Here is a 17,995-nt window from a genome sequence, read left to right as displayed (position 1 = left end):
ACAAGAATTTGGTCTAATTATCTACCTAAAAAAGTCAATTTTTCAGATAGTTTTGTTGCTTAATAAATTGGTTTTAGGGGATAACTCTTCTAAGTCTATCTAGATGCCACATTATCTATTGTTGTGAATAATGTGGCAATGCAGGTTCATAAAGATAAAGATGATGGTAAGAAGTTCTATCCAGATGGGGACTCCTATTCTTTATGCTAAGTGTCAGAGAAGTCTTTCAAAAGGTGCAAGTAAATGTTAGAGGTATTATCTTTGAGACAAACTCTATTCAAACAATTTGATGCACCTTAGGCATATAGCTTGTGCCAACCCTTGCAAAGAAATGGTTATTTAAAATTTTTGAGCCAATGATACTATTGTAGACTTAGAAAGTATATGTTGGTTTTCTTAGATCATATATGTACAGAATATTCCTTTGCTTCAACTATTTTTAGTTGCAGAATGTAGCTAGGAGTAGAGAAAAATGACATCACTAACAAACAAAATAATCTCAATATATTTTTCTCTACATGGATGGTTCATCAAATGTGATGATCCCTCTCAATATCTGCTATAATTTTTCTTATCGTTTTGGTTTTGAGTTATTGTGATTCAATATTCATTAAAAACATATATTAAAATGCAAGTGCAATTCTGTTTGACAACAAAAATGAATAGCATATATCTTCAAAATAAAATACTGTTATAAAGAACATTAAGTAGATATGAAGCTTCTAAATATAATGGAGGTTACAGATCTACTATAACAATTCTCCCTTTATATGAAGCTGTATATAGATATAAACATTATAAGAAATTAAATATATTATTCAATTACTATGAAAAGAAACATTTCACTTAACAAAAACTAATATATCAAGTACCTCCATTTGAAGAAAAATTATCACTTGTTGCTTGAACATCATGGATACTTAATTGATGAGTAAGTATTGACAATAAAGATGCCTATTTTTTGAATCTCTCACGTTTCCTTTTTGCATTCTGATCTTCTTGGAGAAGTTCTTCAATCTTTGCTATACTCTGAGAGCTGTTTGAAGTAGAATTGAAAAATAATATATGAGGAACATAGAAAACAAATATAACTAGTACCATGGCCATATTAGCCACATGTAATTAACCTTCACCTGACAGAGCTATAAAGTTGAGTCAACATTTCCTCTTTGGCTTTCTCAACTTGGCAGAGCACCACAACCTGTCAATCATTGAAGGACAAGTTAATACTCATGAGAACCATATAGAAGAATGCCTATTTCTATAGTGCTTTAATGCAAGGATGTTCTAAGTTTCTTACTTTGGGTACATTTGCAGCAAGACTATTCAAAACAGCTTCCACATAACCACATACTTCCTGAGACATCAACCTCAACTCCTCCTCTGGATCAACTGGTCACCTAGCCATTGTATCCTAATTACAAAGAACATGAATAAATTGAACATTAGCTTTGCCTCAGTATTTAATTTGTGTCTTGTTAGATAAATTAAGATGCATCATGATCAATCAACCTTACAGAAGGAAAAAACCATTCCTAGCATTTTCATTAAATAATTAATAGAAAACCAGCACAAATGTTTTTTACCACATTACATAAGTTTGTTTTAAGAATGCAGACTGTAAAGCATAGAGCTACTACAATTTTATTGTAAAGCAACTATGAGAAATAAATTGGCACATTGTTGAAAAGTCATCTAAGCTCCATATGAATGGATATTCCTAATAGTACATGAGTCTGTGTCTCATCTCACATTCAAACTCAGTGACCTTCATTACCTAAGTTGAATTCCTTCTAAAAGGTAGCAACTAAGAGATAAAAATATTTGTATGGTTGATAATTGACAATAGTTCCATAGGGCAGACTAAAGGGGAATCTATTTGTCCATCTCACATTCAAACTAAGGTTTTGCATATCATCTCCATAGTTTCTATTTATCACTTCGGCTAAGATATATTATAATATTAATGAAGTTGCACAGACCATAGTCAAGGTACCTGGTCCATTAAGAAATTTATAAAATTAACTAAAATATTTACAAGGTAGTTGTCTTCAACTAAGATGCATGGCATGTACATAAGCAAAGATTTTTAATTTTTTACATTAAGCTTCTTAACTATAAAAGTCAAAACTCTGCATGGGCATCCTATACTGTATTTCAATATAGTTATGCTTATATTGAGCTATCTTATTATTTTAGTTAGATACCTAAGTTACTTGCGGCAAAAAAATGTCTTCCAGTTGATGTCAAAATCATTGACAAAATATGCAAGCTCATCATCCTTTATCTGCAAGAGTCATTCGATGAAAATTCCTACAAAAATAACAAAGTTCCAGATACAAGTAAACAATAATGTGCTACTCATCTTGCATACTATGCCTTCCCACACCTAAGATGTTAATATCTTTAATTTATGAAATAGTAAATGCTACCACCAAAATATCTTCAAATTCTCAAGCTACCAACTAGTAGCTTGTATAATATTTCTGCACTTTGATTCTCATTCAGCCACCTCAAGCTACAAGAGCCTCTTCTCATATAAAAATAATGTTGCCTTTAAAAAATTAAATTATGCCTCTCAAAGCTTGATTCTATTCTAGGCTATGGCAGCCTCGTGATCACATATCTATATGCCATAGAGATGTGTTAAAGAGACATCATACTAGGACAACTTTTTAGTCTACTACTCAAACCACAATAAGGTCTCACAAACAAAAGATTAGACTTTACTATTAGAGACTAAAATTTTACAGTAAAAAATCTGACTATTATACTTACAGTTTAATAATAGGATGAGCCACGGCCACTTAAGTATCCACCACCCATGCCACGACTTGAATACAAAGATGAGTAAGAACCTCCACCAATCTGAATACAACAGGAATAGTTAATATTGTTACAAAATTAAACAAATCAAAACAAAAAGATATCAAGTTACATAGATTAGCACCACTAGATGAAAAATAGTCAAACACATCACAACCTTTGTTTTCATGTTGAGAAGATGCAGCATAGGAGATGAAAAAATAAAGGAATTAAGTCAATATTTATCTTCATCAAGCAATAGGCATACACATGGTATTTTCTAAACTGTAAATTGTGTTGTCTTCAATCAGAGGTTGATGTGGATTTTGTTTATGGATGCATAAAAATCATTAGAACTACCAACAAGAGGAAAGGAGGAGCTCAAGTAGTTCATATATAGGCTTTCATGAGCATCAAACACTTTATGTTGTATGGGTAAACCATTCAAAGGGACAGTCAGCATGACATCTTCAAACTAGTCATCATGTAAATTGTAAAGCAATAACCATCACAAGATTATCCATGATCAAATGGTGAAGGATCCTCAGCGTGACATCTAGTATTGAGAAATCATTCCTAGATGAAGGAAAATACTCATATTAGAGAATCACAACTATGGATAAATCGTCATTTAGAACTATTTTCACTAGTAGCTAAGATATCAATCTGCATCACACATGGAAGAAGTTGAAGAGCAGTCAATACACATCAACATCATGAGAAGAAGTGATTTGGTTAATGAACCAATTACTAAATCAATATGGAGTGATACATAATAGCAAATGAGGAATCCATAATGGGTATTCCAGTTCCTAAGTGCTGATAAGTATGATAGCTACTATAAAGACCAAAAACCAAGTGATAATTGATTAATGATCATATGTATATCCAATGATGGTCCATGATTACTATGTAACAGGATGATACACAAATCAGGAGAAGTTGTATCAATAAATATAAATAATCAAGAGGACATCAATCAACATATGACTGAGCAATAATAAGCATGCAACACTCATAACCGATACCAATATGGAGGAACAATAATTATGTTATGATAATTATTAAGTGAAAAAATGACAAAATTTGAGATCTATTGAACCAATGAACCATATTATTATACTAGCTCATAGGAATTTCTGAGGCAATGCTCACTCTTCTCTTTTCTCCATGACTGATTCCTCTCAGGTGCCAGATTCCTGTGGGAGTGTTGGCACATTCCTAAAGACCCATATAATATCAACCAATCAGCAATCCCTTTGTAATGAAACATGTGGGCCTTATATGACCAAATCAAGCTTAAACTAGATATAATGATGCCTATAATCAGGCCTACAATGAAACATGAAGCTCAAAACTCAAGATTGGAGCCTAAAAATTATTTAAACAGCCTCTCAGTCTAATGAATGGACCTGATCTAATTAGACAAGTCCTTAATTCAATGTAGAATGGGCTTGATTAGGCCCCAATAGCTGACATACAGGCCTAATTAGGCCTAGATCCAAGTGGCTAGGGCTTTAGCATATAGGGTGTGAATTTGGGAACATATACCAAGCTAAGTTTAAGACAGATCTAACCTCAAAAGGGTAACATGTGGGCCTCGTCCCAGAACATGAAACATATAGGCCTTAGCCACATGAAATAAGACCCAAATTTGGGCACAAAACTCGTAAACAAGGACCTAAACCAGATCCAATCCAAACATGTCGCCTCAAATCTACAAGGAGGATCCTAATCGGCAAGGTGATGGAAAACTAAAAGTTTACCAAAACAAAGAACATTTTTAAATAGAAGAGAGACAAGGGATGGAAAACTAAAAGTTTACCAAATTATGTTTCACTAATGTTTATAGCCATTGTCTTTCACCATTACTATGTCTCTATTGTATGGAGTTGTGAGAAAAACTAGTTGATTCATTTTCTTTACCTTCGAAATTCCCCTCACCCATGGACTTACTTGGAGTTATGTGCACATTTGTTAGGCTAGAAATCCTACTTCCAATGCAAGAGGACTTCTCTGAAGGTAAGTTCAGCATTTTGGACATGGGCATTAGAGCTGAGATACTATGTTCCCAGCTTGACTTTTGACTGTATGAAATGATTCCTGAGACAATTTGCCTCAGAATTAGAGAGAAAATTGGGACTTGAACTAGAGTTGATAGTCTTGTTTCTGGCACGGGCATCCTTGAACCTAAGGAGGAGCATCTTGGCAGTCTCTTTGCCCCTCAAAAGGCAGGTTGCTTCATCCTTTGTAGTGTCAAAGGTGCCCAACAAACTGATCTTTTGAATGTTTTCTTCTATCTCTGCAACCCATCTCCTTGATGGCCTTTGTCTAATAGTAAGACCATTAGTTCTGATAGAAGAACCATTTCCTGTAAGCAATATGTGTTGACACCAATAATATCATATCTGATTCTCATCACGCTGAATATATATGGTTTAATCTTCAAAACATTTGCGGAGTTCAAGGATTGCTTCTTCTATTAGTTTAATTTTTCCTTGTTTAGCTTCTTCTTAATCAGAATACCAGCAATCTGTTGAAGTTAGTTTCTCAGTGAGATATTAGATGATACACATTTTATTATCCTTGTCTTTTTGGCCCACTACCAAGAAATCTATCTTCCAATTGTGGTAAAACTTTGTACATCCTGGGCAGGCTTAACAAAGCAAGGTTTCATAGACCAAAAGGCATGTAGAAGCCCAAAAACAATTCCATAAAGGAAAAAGCATTCCAGCCTAGCATGTATAGAAGATATAAAATATTAATTGTGAGTTGTATTATTTCTTGAATTTCTAGAGGCATGTATGATTTACTCTATGTTCTTCAGATTCGTATATTTGCACTTGTTTTTTTCATCAAACTCATTCTTTAAATATCGTGAATAACCTTCTTTTCTTTGCACTTAGTTAGAGCAGCATCTTATTGTTGGATTAACTGTCAACATTTTCTTTTGAAATTTGTAAGATGGCTTAACTCTTTAAGTTCGCTCACCAAGTTCGCTCGCCATGTCGGCTCGTCGAGTCAACTCACCAAGTCACCCCTCCAAGTCGCTTGAAGCAAAGAAAAATTTGGTGTATTGTGCAAGTCTAAATAATGCTATAATTTTATATTTATAAAAACACTTACTTGGAAACATAATGAAGTTTTCTCCCCTTAGATTACTTCCCATTTAACAAACCAAGGAAAATGCAATAGATATATTTATCAACAAAGAAATAACATCAACGAGAGTAACCATGCCATCTCTTAGCATTCTCAGTATTGATATTGGCACATAAAGAACTGGGCTACACTTCACAATGCCAAAACCTTGAGCAGAATTCACTGTGAGAAGAAGCAAGTTATGTTTCCTTGGCAGGTGTTAGCTAGCAATCATTTCATATAACATCTTATAAAAGAATTCCTAAAGCTAACCACATTTTGAAATGAGATAACAAGTGATATATATCATTTAAAACTCAATTTATTCCTATTTGTGCATAACATTAGCAAGTTAGTGTTATGCCAAGAGAATGGAATTTATGTATCCTCTTGACTCTAACAAAGACAAAGGGCCATTCTTGTCACTCTTTAGAGGTAAGCCATAAACTCTGAAGAGACACTAAGCCAAAATTATTGGGCACATAAAGGTCAAAAAACATGGCAAATGTATAGGACAAATAGAGTCAACTTTTATGAAAATGATAAATATCTCCCATCAACAATTGAGAAAGGTTCAAAGAACATGCCTCCTCATACAACTTTAATAGTATTTCTGGATGAGATGTTAGCATAGTAGACAAACACTTAGCTGCTACCCTCTGAACCTTCTAGCTGATATCCTCATAATCGCTATATTCATTAGCACTCTCTCTACATCAATAGAATAGTATTCACATGTTGGTCATAAAATTCATAATTACATGAAAAGAAAAGACACCATTGTGCAAAAATTAAATTTTCTCAAGCAAATAATTATCTTAAGCAATTTTAACATACTCATCCTCCTCTCCATTACTCTCTTCTATATCTTCTTCCATATTATCAGTGTAGTTTGGATCATAGCTTATGTAGTACAGAGCAAGTTCCAAAATCGTATCACAATAAACAACCACATCTCTGGCACAACATAGGAAAAAAATCTCCAATGCCTGCAAATTGCATCTTTAAGGTGATTATTTATAGATTTTTGAATAATCAGGGTTTTCTATTTGAAGAATGAAATCTGAAGATGCATTTCACAAAACATACATATACTTTCAATATAGATGATATGAACTTTTAAAATGGAACCACTAATGTTAACAAATAGTGTGAGATGAAAATACATAATTTCTCTACAACCAAAATCTTTTAACACCTACAAGCTATATTCTCTTAGCTCCTCATCAGTTTCAGATGTACTTTTACAATAGTTAATAAGTAGGGGAACAGTTTCATTTAGATGCGGTCCAAACCTGTACCCAATAGCTCGACTGCATGGGGAAAGGGCATATATTAGAATAAGACTATAGCTTATATAACTAAAGGGTATTGATGATACATTGATGAACACGTGGAGTACAAGATTAAAAAATGGAAACAAAATATAGAATCGCATTTTTAAGTAACATAAAATTTCACAAATATTATATTGTTTTTATATTTTCTATATCAGTTACAATATTCAATTATTTTTCAAAAGGCCTTCACTTTTTTAGCTTCTAAAACCATTTTTCCCATAAGAACCAACCATTAACTACCCAACACGGCAATATATTATTACTAAGTAGGAGATATTTTCCACAGCAAGTCAAATTATGATATTGCTATGTGGATTCAACTTTGTAGATTTTAAGTTAAACTCATTGACCCATGTTTCATGAGTAGTAGCTCACAAGGACTCATCTTTCATGAGAATGAATGGAACACTTAGCACTCATTGCAATTAGATGATGCTCATAGGTGGTGGATAAGCTAATATTATAATTTATTAACTATAAACTAACACTATGGATCATAAACAAACAAAAGACTAGTAGACTAAAAATGTGTTCTTAGCAAAAATAGTTGTCTATTTATTTAATGTGACAAGAATGTATTCAGAGCCATGCATGAGAATCTCAAAAGAAGTTCAGCCTTCACTATTTGACTGTCATGGCTATACTAGGATAACTGTGGTACAAGGGGTGAATTGATAAATGTGTCCCTACAATTGGGACTGACAATAGCAACAAATAAATAAGAAATATTTGAGAGAGATTTAAACAACATAGATCACCTGGAAGGCTCTTAAGGTTGGTGCTAGATGACAAAATCAGAGGTTTGAAAAGCATAGTTGAATTACTAGTCACAATGGGAAATAGAGGCTTGTTGCCTACCGCTTGGAGAGCTAATGTGGATCCAGAACTATAACATTTCTCGTTCCTATACATGTGATTTGAGATATAACAATGCCTTAATATTGACTATGAAACTCAGTCTTTGCTTCTTTATAGTTAGTTCTGCAATTTATATTGCCAAAGCATTGATGAGAAATATCATTCAGTGTGAATCTGTAATTTGCTCAAGTAATCTGGTTCCAGATGTTTGGTGTAACAGGATCACAATGTACTAGTCATTTGAGTTCTTAGTTTTCAATATTGGAATCAAATTAAAAAATCAAATTATAGTGTCATTCAAACTTACCATATCTGAAGGGATATAGTGGCTGAAAGTGCATATTAGATTTGTGGCACTGAATATAATGGCTGGAAATTGCATATCAAACCTATGTAGGATAATATTAGTCTTTCTGTTGCAGATCATACTTCATATCATACCTTAAAGTGGTCATTTACTAGTCCCAAAGTGGTCTACATAAGCCTACAATAGCTAGCTAACATCTGGATGTGATACATGTTGATTATATGGCATTAAAACCTATGGATTGAATTGTTACAGTTTGATTTGTGACTGATAATAGGTCTATAATCTCTCTTTTCAGTCTTAGTAGTAAACAATAAAGTCATATTTTGCCATATCATTTAGCTATACATGTTTTCATTCATTGCATAGTCATTTCCTTTAATCATTTGTAATCTGTTATCATAAACAAGCATCAAAGTGAACTCAGCCAAAGTCAAATCAGAATTGCTGAACTTAGAAACATCACCATTCCTAGGAGTCCAAAACATACATCAAACCAAACAAAATGGAAAAATTGGATCGAGTTTGGGTGGGGATCTTTCACAATTACTTATTGATGCTTAATCTATCTTGTGGTCTTGAGGATTTGCAAAACTTCATGGAAATCAAACTACCATGTTTGAATTAGAAAAGAATCGGTGTATAAAATAATAGCAATAAAGAATATAATAGAAAGTAACTGGTATGCAAGTATTCTTCTATTAATCTCCATATAAATTTGTTAAGAAGATGTAGTAGTAATGGTCGTCCCTCGTCAAGTATGCCAATCGCGAGATGGATGGACTAAGGGTTCTACTCAGAGGCTCATTCCATGCCCTTGGCCTTGGTTGAGGAAGAATATCTTTGATCCTCTTAACAAGGAACATAAGATTAATAATTATTTATCTGATTTCCATCAAACATCATATTTGGGATCAATTTGAAAATGTTTGATAGAAAGATGCACTAGTACTGGTTCCGTCATTAAATACAACAACTACAAGATGATAGATGTCCTACCATTCTCATGGCCCAAGGGGCCATATGACTTGGATACTCATTATGTGCCCTTGAGTTTAATTGAGGAGGATAGTCTCAACTCTCCCAGCATCCTATCAAGCTTTTCCACCGAATTCCTAATATGGTCAACTATTAGAAGTATGCAGTGAAATAGATACAAGTGAATTTAGGGTGTTCTATTTTCAATATCATTTGTATAATGATCATAAATCCTTGATACAATTTTCTCTAAATTGAATTGCAATTACATATTTTATATATAGAATACTATTTATAAATAACTTGTGTTGTGGGACTTGTTATTTTTGGGCAAAATCCAATATATCCCATAAAGAGATCATTATGCTGCTTGTGCAGGAGCCCCATCATTTTGAAGAATCATACCATTTTTGGTAGGCACCTAAAAGGAAATTTTCATAAGGAGTTGATGCCTTCCATTGGTTAAGATAAAAACTTAAAATAGATCTTTGAGGAGTGACTGCAAAAGATACTTGAGCAACCGTAACACAATTATTGTTGTTTTCTGGAAAGCCTTAAAGCATCTACAAATGTAGCAAACTGAGGCAGGCAATCACATTTTAATATGCAATAACAAACAATTCATGCACTCTCTCAGGTTACCATACTCAAGGCCCTAGAGCCACTAGGCTCTAAAATGACAAATAAAACTTCAAATTAAGAACATGTAGCATGAAATTAATTACTAACTAATGTCATTATGCCAACATCACTGTTGCATTGCATCCTAGAATAGTTTAACAATATACACTACTTCCAAATGGCATTTAAAGTATGTGAGCTAGAAAGAAAATCTAGGTAACAAAAATGAGGGTCAATCTCAAGGTCAATGTTTTACCCTGCCATTTGGCAGAGTCAGTCAAATATATTCAACCTGCCCTTGAAAAACATGAGATTTGTTGAACATCCTTAAGATTCATTTTATTTTTTTCCTTACCTGTAACTCGTGGTATGTAGAATAATATTGTGGATATCCTCCATTTGACCCCCCAAAAGCTTCCTGCCATGTATCTAGCAGGACCAAGATCTTTTCTCTAACATTTAAATTAGGCTACAAAATAAAATACAAATAAAACCCACATAAAGGATTGCTGAAAATATGCACTAAGAGCACAAACCAAAAATTGTTTAAGCTACAACCCAAAAAAACATGTGCAAGTTACACAAAAGCTTTTTTTACAGACCTTTTTCTTTACTATCTTGACCATTTCATGTAGCACATCTCTCTCGGCAACTTGCAAGTGAACAGTATCACCACAATTTTTTGTAAGTGTCTCTAATAGCTGCAAAAATAACCAGGAAAATATTAAATCAAAGTTATCCATCAAAGTAAATCATAAATGAATTCTTACTATAGTAAATTTTTTGCACTCAGAATTCAACCAAATATCGCAGTAATGATAACTTAGAATAAATCAAAATGTATATAGAAATTTATAATATTATTCAATACTAATCGTCAGAGAAAGAATTTGGATCTTAGGATTCTTATTGGCAATGTGTTTCTTAATTGCTTTGATTACTTCCTTTGCTTGTCTATTCCAACACAATCATATTGACCAATATAGACCCTTCATTACCATCACCATATCCAAATGTCCATTTATAAGAAAGAACTTAGAAGATAGAGCTGTTAACCTGTTTTATAAAAACCTTACCAACATCTCTTATGCGAACTCTATTCATATAACAAAGATGGGATTACATTCTCCGAACATGGACTACCATTAATGCATAATATAGAGCAACTGCCAATCAAATAATGTCAAATTGGATTTACAAAAGAGGATAACAGTGTATCAATATTTGCAAAGCATAATCAAGAAATCTGAACCTAAGGTGGATTAAAGCAATTTAGCATGATTCTATGCCTTGTAACTCAGAGATGAAGGTATTTCCAAATATTTTGTATGACTTCTCATGTTAGACAAAAGATTATACAAACACATCTTATAAATATAGCCAAGATAGAATATATGACAAAAGGAGTAAGATTTCTTTGTGCCATTCAAGGTTCTTGGATAGGCAGCATGAATAAAATGAAATGCTTTCATTTCCTTAAAAATTCTTGAAATCCATGTTTGATTGTGACTACCATACATGTTGATATGAGCATGTCTGGCTCCCAATTACTGCAATGATATAGTTTAAGATTACTGTTGTAACTGATAAGTGGTGATGTAGATGAGCAAATTTGGATAACAGTTTCTATATGTTAGGTGTCGAGAAGCTTCACTTTACAATTTAAAAAATGGTTCTACCATACATGTTGTTTTATTTTGTGTCATCTTGGAAAACATTGGATCATTCATGTAAACAAACCTAACAAGCTCTCTTGTGTGTTTATACTTAAGTTCTAACGTTTCTTTTCCAACCTGCACTAGAAGGCTCTTCTGAAAATTAATTCAACATTATAACATAATTATGAGTTGCGGAAGCATCAACTGTATCAAATACTTACATAGCTGAAAACTATATAAACCATCACTAAAAAGTGATCAATATTACTCAAAAGATGCATTTGTTAAAACCATTGATTGATCAAAAGATGCACATCTTGTTTCCAACTCGTACTATTTCCATTTCTTAATCTATTAATTCTCTGAGCTTGATTGTTCTAACACCGTGCATAATGCTTGTATTGTTCCTTCCTAAATAGGCTCTGAAAGGTATCAGAGAGAAGGTTCATATTATAACTAAGTTTGGATTGACTTGGAGAAATGGAGAATTTGGTGTGAAGGGAGATCCTGCATATGTCAGGGCTGCCTGTGAAGCAAGCCTCAAGAGGCTTGATATAGACTACATTGATCTTTATTACCAGCACAGGGTGGATATTACTGTACCCATAGAAGCTACTATAAGTCTTCAGATTCCAAACCCTTAACCTTGCACCAAAATACTATTTTTTCATGGTGTTGTAAGTTTTAAGATTCAAAATCTGTACTACTATGACAGGTTTTTTATTTTAATCTTATTTATAAAATTTTGGGTAATGGTTTTTCTCCAAAAACTACATAGTTGAATCTTGAATTTGATTTGATGTGAGAAATATATTTTACATATCAATTCTTGAGATTGATAAGTATGAAATATTTTCTACAGCAAGTCAAATTGTGATTTTACTACAAGGATTCAACTGTGTGGTTTTCTAGTGAAACACATTGACACAAGTTATTTTAATAGTGGTTCACAAGAACTCATTTTTCATAAGAATGAATGGAACACGTAGTACTCATTACATTTAGATGATTCTCATAAGGTGAAGCATTAAGCCTTTCCAGAAGGTCACTAAGTGCAATACTACTCCAACTTATTGTCATGAGAGATGAGTTCTTATGAAGATAATGTAACATGAGTCAATGAATTTTTCTTAGAAACAACAAAATCAAAATTTCAAACCTCTAATTTCACTAGAAAATATGTGTCTAATAATCAAGGTTGTATGGCTTTGGAGGGCAAGATTGTATCCCTCTGGCTCTTTACCGACACCTAGCAAAACATAAGAAATCTGATAACAAGCAAATCAATTTTCCTTTTATACAGATGGGTGAACTGAAGAAGTTGGTAGAAGAGGGAAATATAAAATATGTGGGTCTATTTGAAGCCTCTACTTCAACAATCCATAGGGCCCATGCAGTGCATCCAATCACTGTTGTGCAGCTTGAATGGTCTCTCTGGAGTAGGGATTCTGAGGCCCAAATTATTCCCACCTCTAGGTAAACGTTGTGATGATATAATACCTCAAAAGTTAGTGATTCAATGTTTACTTTATAGGTTGCAGAGAACTAAGAATAAATATTTGTGAATTGGGTTCACAATATATACCAAAAGTTGAAGTTTTTAATAAGATTTTTTTTGAACTTTGTTCCATTTGAACTTAGATAAGGAATACAAGCTTACTTATATTTATTTTATTTCATTTTATTCCATTCATAGGGAGTTGGGGATTGGGATTGTTCCATACAGTCCTTTAGGCATGGGTTTCTTCAGCACAGGAGGAAAACTTATTCAAAGTGTGGCAGCTAATGACTTCGTAAGGTAAAGGATAGGATTTTTTTTTTCCATTTAATAATTGTACCATTTTAAAGATGATCTGATGTTGAGTTCAAACATTGAGACTGAACAACAAAGTAAAATCTAAACAAAAATCTACATGACAAGACTGACAATAAAGGTAAAAATTAATTTGATTTGATTTTTTCATTGTTGATTGTTTCATATCATAATAATTGATCTATTAAATAGGGGAATCCGAGGTTTTAAGGTGAGAATCTTGAGCGGAACCAAGATCTATTACTAAATCTAAGTAAGATTAGTTTAAGAAAAGGGTGCAGCCCAAGCCAGGTTGCTCTTGCATGGGTTCAAGACCAGGGAAATGATGTTGTGCCCATTCCTGGAACCACCAAGATGAAGAACCTAGATGATAATATCTTCTCTCTCAGTAAAATTGACAGAAGATGACATGAATGAAATCAAAGCCATCTTTCCTGTAGATGCTGCAGCTGGAAACTGACACAGAGCTGTTGATTTGCAATTGACCTGAATAAATTCAGAAATGCCCCCATACAACACTCTCCATTGAATTAAAGCAAGTAAATGTTTGTGCTCCAGAGCAGAACATTTGCAATTGAGCTAGATGAATAAAGGGTTCTGAAGAGTTAGCAGCGTTAAAAAAAAAAAAAAAAATCTAAATAAATAGATTTTTTAGCCTTGTACTATATCAGTTATAAATGCTTATTATTGAAAATGTAGTATTTTTAAAGTCTATTAATAGATTATTTTCAGAGCCTATTAATAGAGAGCTTTTGGTAAATGACTCTATAAAGAGTTTTATAAACCTGGTGGAAATATATTTCGTTAATAGTAATGATACTGGCATTTTAACATTTATGCATGACAATATTTATGGACTAGTGATAAACCCAAACCCCTCCACATGGATCTTAAGCAGGATTTAGTAATAAAGATCCAATAAATGAGTCGTAATGTCTCCAAGGTTCTCTCAGAGACTTTGATATTCAACCATTGTTACTCCACATAACTTGTGGGCTTGGACATCAGGATAAAAATATGCCATTTATTATCAGTGCATGCCAAGGATACATTAGAGGTTTTCACCCCATATGTCAACAAATTAACGTTTCAAAGTAGATAATCTAGAATGTCCATCTAGTGCCAATTCATGTTTTATTATCAAGACAAAGCACAAGAACCCGTAGCTACAAATAAATCCAAATTTCCTTGAAACAATATGAAAAACACTCAAAGAAGTGGTATAACATTGAATAAGACCCATATTACATTACAAAAACCATATAAAAATTTCAAAGTCTTTCTAATACAAATTTCAAACTCGTTTATGATCATATTAATTTAAACAAAAATAAGTATATAATGGTAAGAAGTTACATGCAGAAATTATTTATAATATTGCATTCAAATTCATTGATATGCACAGAAGTAGTGCCATTTAGAGTGCGGGAAGGGTCTACATTGTATGGGTATGTCTCTCTTGATACAAAGGTGTGACACCTAAGAAAGAAATGGTAGCCCTCATTCACTATGTTGTGTACACAGATGTCATTTTTCTTGATACTTTAGAGTCTTAGATACTAATAAAATTATTGTAGGGAAAGTCAGTCAACTTACTAAATCTATTATGACACCTCCATTCTAAACGGCATTATCATATTAGACTTTTTGATCCAACGTATTGAAGAAATTACCTTAATATTGAAGAATTAATACAAGTGATGTTGCAGGTGTAGTGGGATTGCTTCCAAATTCTAACTCTTCCACAATACCACTCTAAATATATAGTCCATGTCTAGTTCCTTTGTGCTCATTCCATTAGGAAGACTCCAGTCGAAGGAGTGAACCAGTGAAGCCAAAATTAAATGAAGCATCTTATCAGCCAAAGGAAGCCCTAAGCATATTCTTCTCCCTACTCCAAATGGTATAAGCTCAAAATCTTGTCCCTTAAAGTCCACAGTAGCTCCCTCTCCCTCCAAAAACCTCTCTCGCATAAATTTGGAAGGCTCCTTCCAACACAACAGGATCCCTCACAATCGCCCACACATTAACCCATACTTGTGTGTCTTTGGGGATCACAAACCCCCTATTTCACAAGATCTTGATGCTTTATGAGGGATCAAAAGAGGACCAGGAGGATACAGTCGAAGCACTTCTTTCACCATTGCATGAAGGTAAGGTAGATGATCAATATCAGATTCCTCCACTCTTCTACTATGACCTACAACCTCCTCTAACTCCCCTTGGACTTTTTCCATTTTATCTAGATTATGAATGAGTTTTACCATTGCCCATTCTATTGTTGTACTAGTGATGTCGAAACCAGAAATTAACAAATCTCGCATTATCAAAACACCCCATCCTCATTAACTAATGTCACCACTCTCATCTTCAGCCCTAACTTGGCCTCCTCATTAGCAGACGACAACATTGATTGCAAGGATTTCATTAAGACCGTCACTGCCACACCCATCTCCACGCACCCCCTATACATAGATGCCCCTTTCTCAAAAATCTTCGCCTTTTCCTCCTCTAGCCTGTGAAACCCTTCCTCCATTTTCGTCCTTAGCAACAATGAGTTTTTCCCACTTTTTAAAAAAAATTAACATATGAAGCCCGTGTTGGTCAAAAATTTGACCAACGCGGGCATGGATTTTTTAAAAAAGATATTTTTCCTTGCATATTTCGACCAATCTAAAACATTTTAACAGATGGTCAAAAATTTTGGTCAAAAATTGGGGTCAAATGTACTAGTGAAATGATGAACTTTCATCATGAACTTAATATGAAAGATATTGAGATCTCTACTTTGAGGATGCAAAATGAACAATTGCAAAATGAATTGAACAAAGAAAAAGAAATAGCAAAGAATCTCAACAAGTCAAGTGAAGCCATCAAGTACTTTGAAAAATTGATGAAATTCCCTGGATCAGCCCATGATACATTAGGACTTGGATACAACATCACTAAAGTAGAGGAATCATCAAAGAGTGTTGAGCAAAGAAGTGAAAAAGGTAAGGATTCTAAACCCACTTGTCATTACTATAATAAAAAGGGGCATACTACTAATGTTTGCAAGAGTAGAAGAATCAATCAGCTAAACACACCCAAAAGTAAGAGTTACTATCACAAGTGCAACATGCAAGGACATATGACACAAGATTGCAGATCCAAAGTCACAAGGACAGAAAGATTTGATGGACATTGTCATAATTGTAAGAAGTATGGACATAGAGCATTTGAATGCAAATCAAAGCCTATGTGAGCATCAAATCAACCAGCAAAAACAAAAGGGAATGAAAGTCACTATCATTGGAATTATAACACCAAGTATAGCTATCATTATTGTCAGGAATATGGACATATTCCTAAAAATTATATAAGGACACACTTCAGAGGGAATTATAGCAGGTGGCTAAGTCAAACCACTTGTTTCGACTACTTGAAAATTGGTCATATCAGCAGAAACTATCCTACAAGGTCCAAAGCGCCAAAAATTGAATCCAACAAAGAAAAAGAAAAGATTGATGTCGAGAAAATAAGAAGACAAATGAATAAGACTTGGAAGAAGAAAGATGAGTGCAGCACATCAAGTGGAGGGATCACTTCACCCAATGGGTCAAGTGATCACACTTCATCAAACTAAGCATAAAAAAGGTGTATGGGACTGATATACAAAGTTAAATCATACATCAATCCCAAGACAAAGAAGTACTGAAAAGAAGAAATAAGCATGAGACAAGATGCCAAGACAAAATTTTAAATGATGATGACGAGCTGTCTTTGGATGCCGAGTAAAATTCTAGTACATGCCGAGTTGCTAATAGCGACTGAGTTGATGGTTGATGCCGAGTTGAAAAATCCTTCAGAAGCTAAATGTGTAGTTGAGCATTTAATGTGATGGAAATAGAGTATATTGTTGCAATTTTAATCACTTTTCTTCATCATGAACTAGAAGCAAAGGAGAAGAAAAGAGAAAAGTGACTTCACAGTGGAGAATCTAGTGTTCCAAATAGATTTCAACCTCTTTCAATAGCGATTAAGAAAAAATCTCATCGATCAAAGGTATTTCATTTAAGTGCCAAGCTACGTAGAGTTTGAAAGCTTGTTTATATTTTAAACCCTAGTTTTAAAAATGATGGCATCTGGGTCAAGAACCACTAAAGGGAAGGAAATTCATGAAGTACAACTGGTCAGTAATGAAGTCAAACAAACTGAATTCAATCCCATTGCAAAATTCACCTACAAAAATGACCCTGTCGGTGCATTATCCATTATTCCATCCAAAGTAGTTATGGTGCAGGATGTAAGAAAGTTTTATAAATGTAAAATTGGCGCCATAGGTGATCTTGAAATTTTCCAAACCTATGACAAACTGTGCAAGAATAAGATTTTGAAGGATGAATATAAGATAGTCGAGAGAAAAGATTTGACCAATGCCCTAGTTTATCCTATAGTATTCAAAATTGAATGGATACGGATTATTTTAAGAAAA

At 33.6% G+C, this 17,995-nt stretch overlaps 1 pseudogene; it reads left to right on the top strand.

The window, feature by feature from the left end:
• The first annotated feature begins 3,601 nt into the window (after positions 1-3,601).
• Positions 3,602-13,981, top strand: LOC149568975 (putative aldo-keto reductase 2; annotated as a pseudogene).
• The last annotated feature ends 4,014 nt before the right edge of the window (positions 13,982-17,995 follow it).

This window comes from Cupressus sempervirens, chromosome 3, assembly GCF_028749045.1.
Source record: "Cupressus sempervirens isolate cs-2001-9-10 chromosome 3, ASM2874904v1, whole genome shotgun sequence".
In the NCBI taxonomy this organism is placed as follows: Eukaryota; Viridiplantae; Streptophyta; class Pinopsida; order Cupressales; family Cupressaceae; genus Cupressus; species Cupressus sempervirens.
This window is presented reverse-complemented; position numbering and strand designations above follow the sequence as displayed.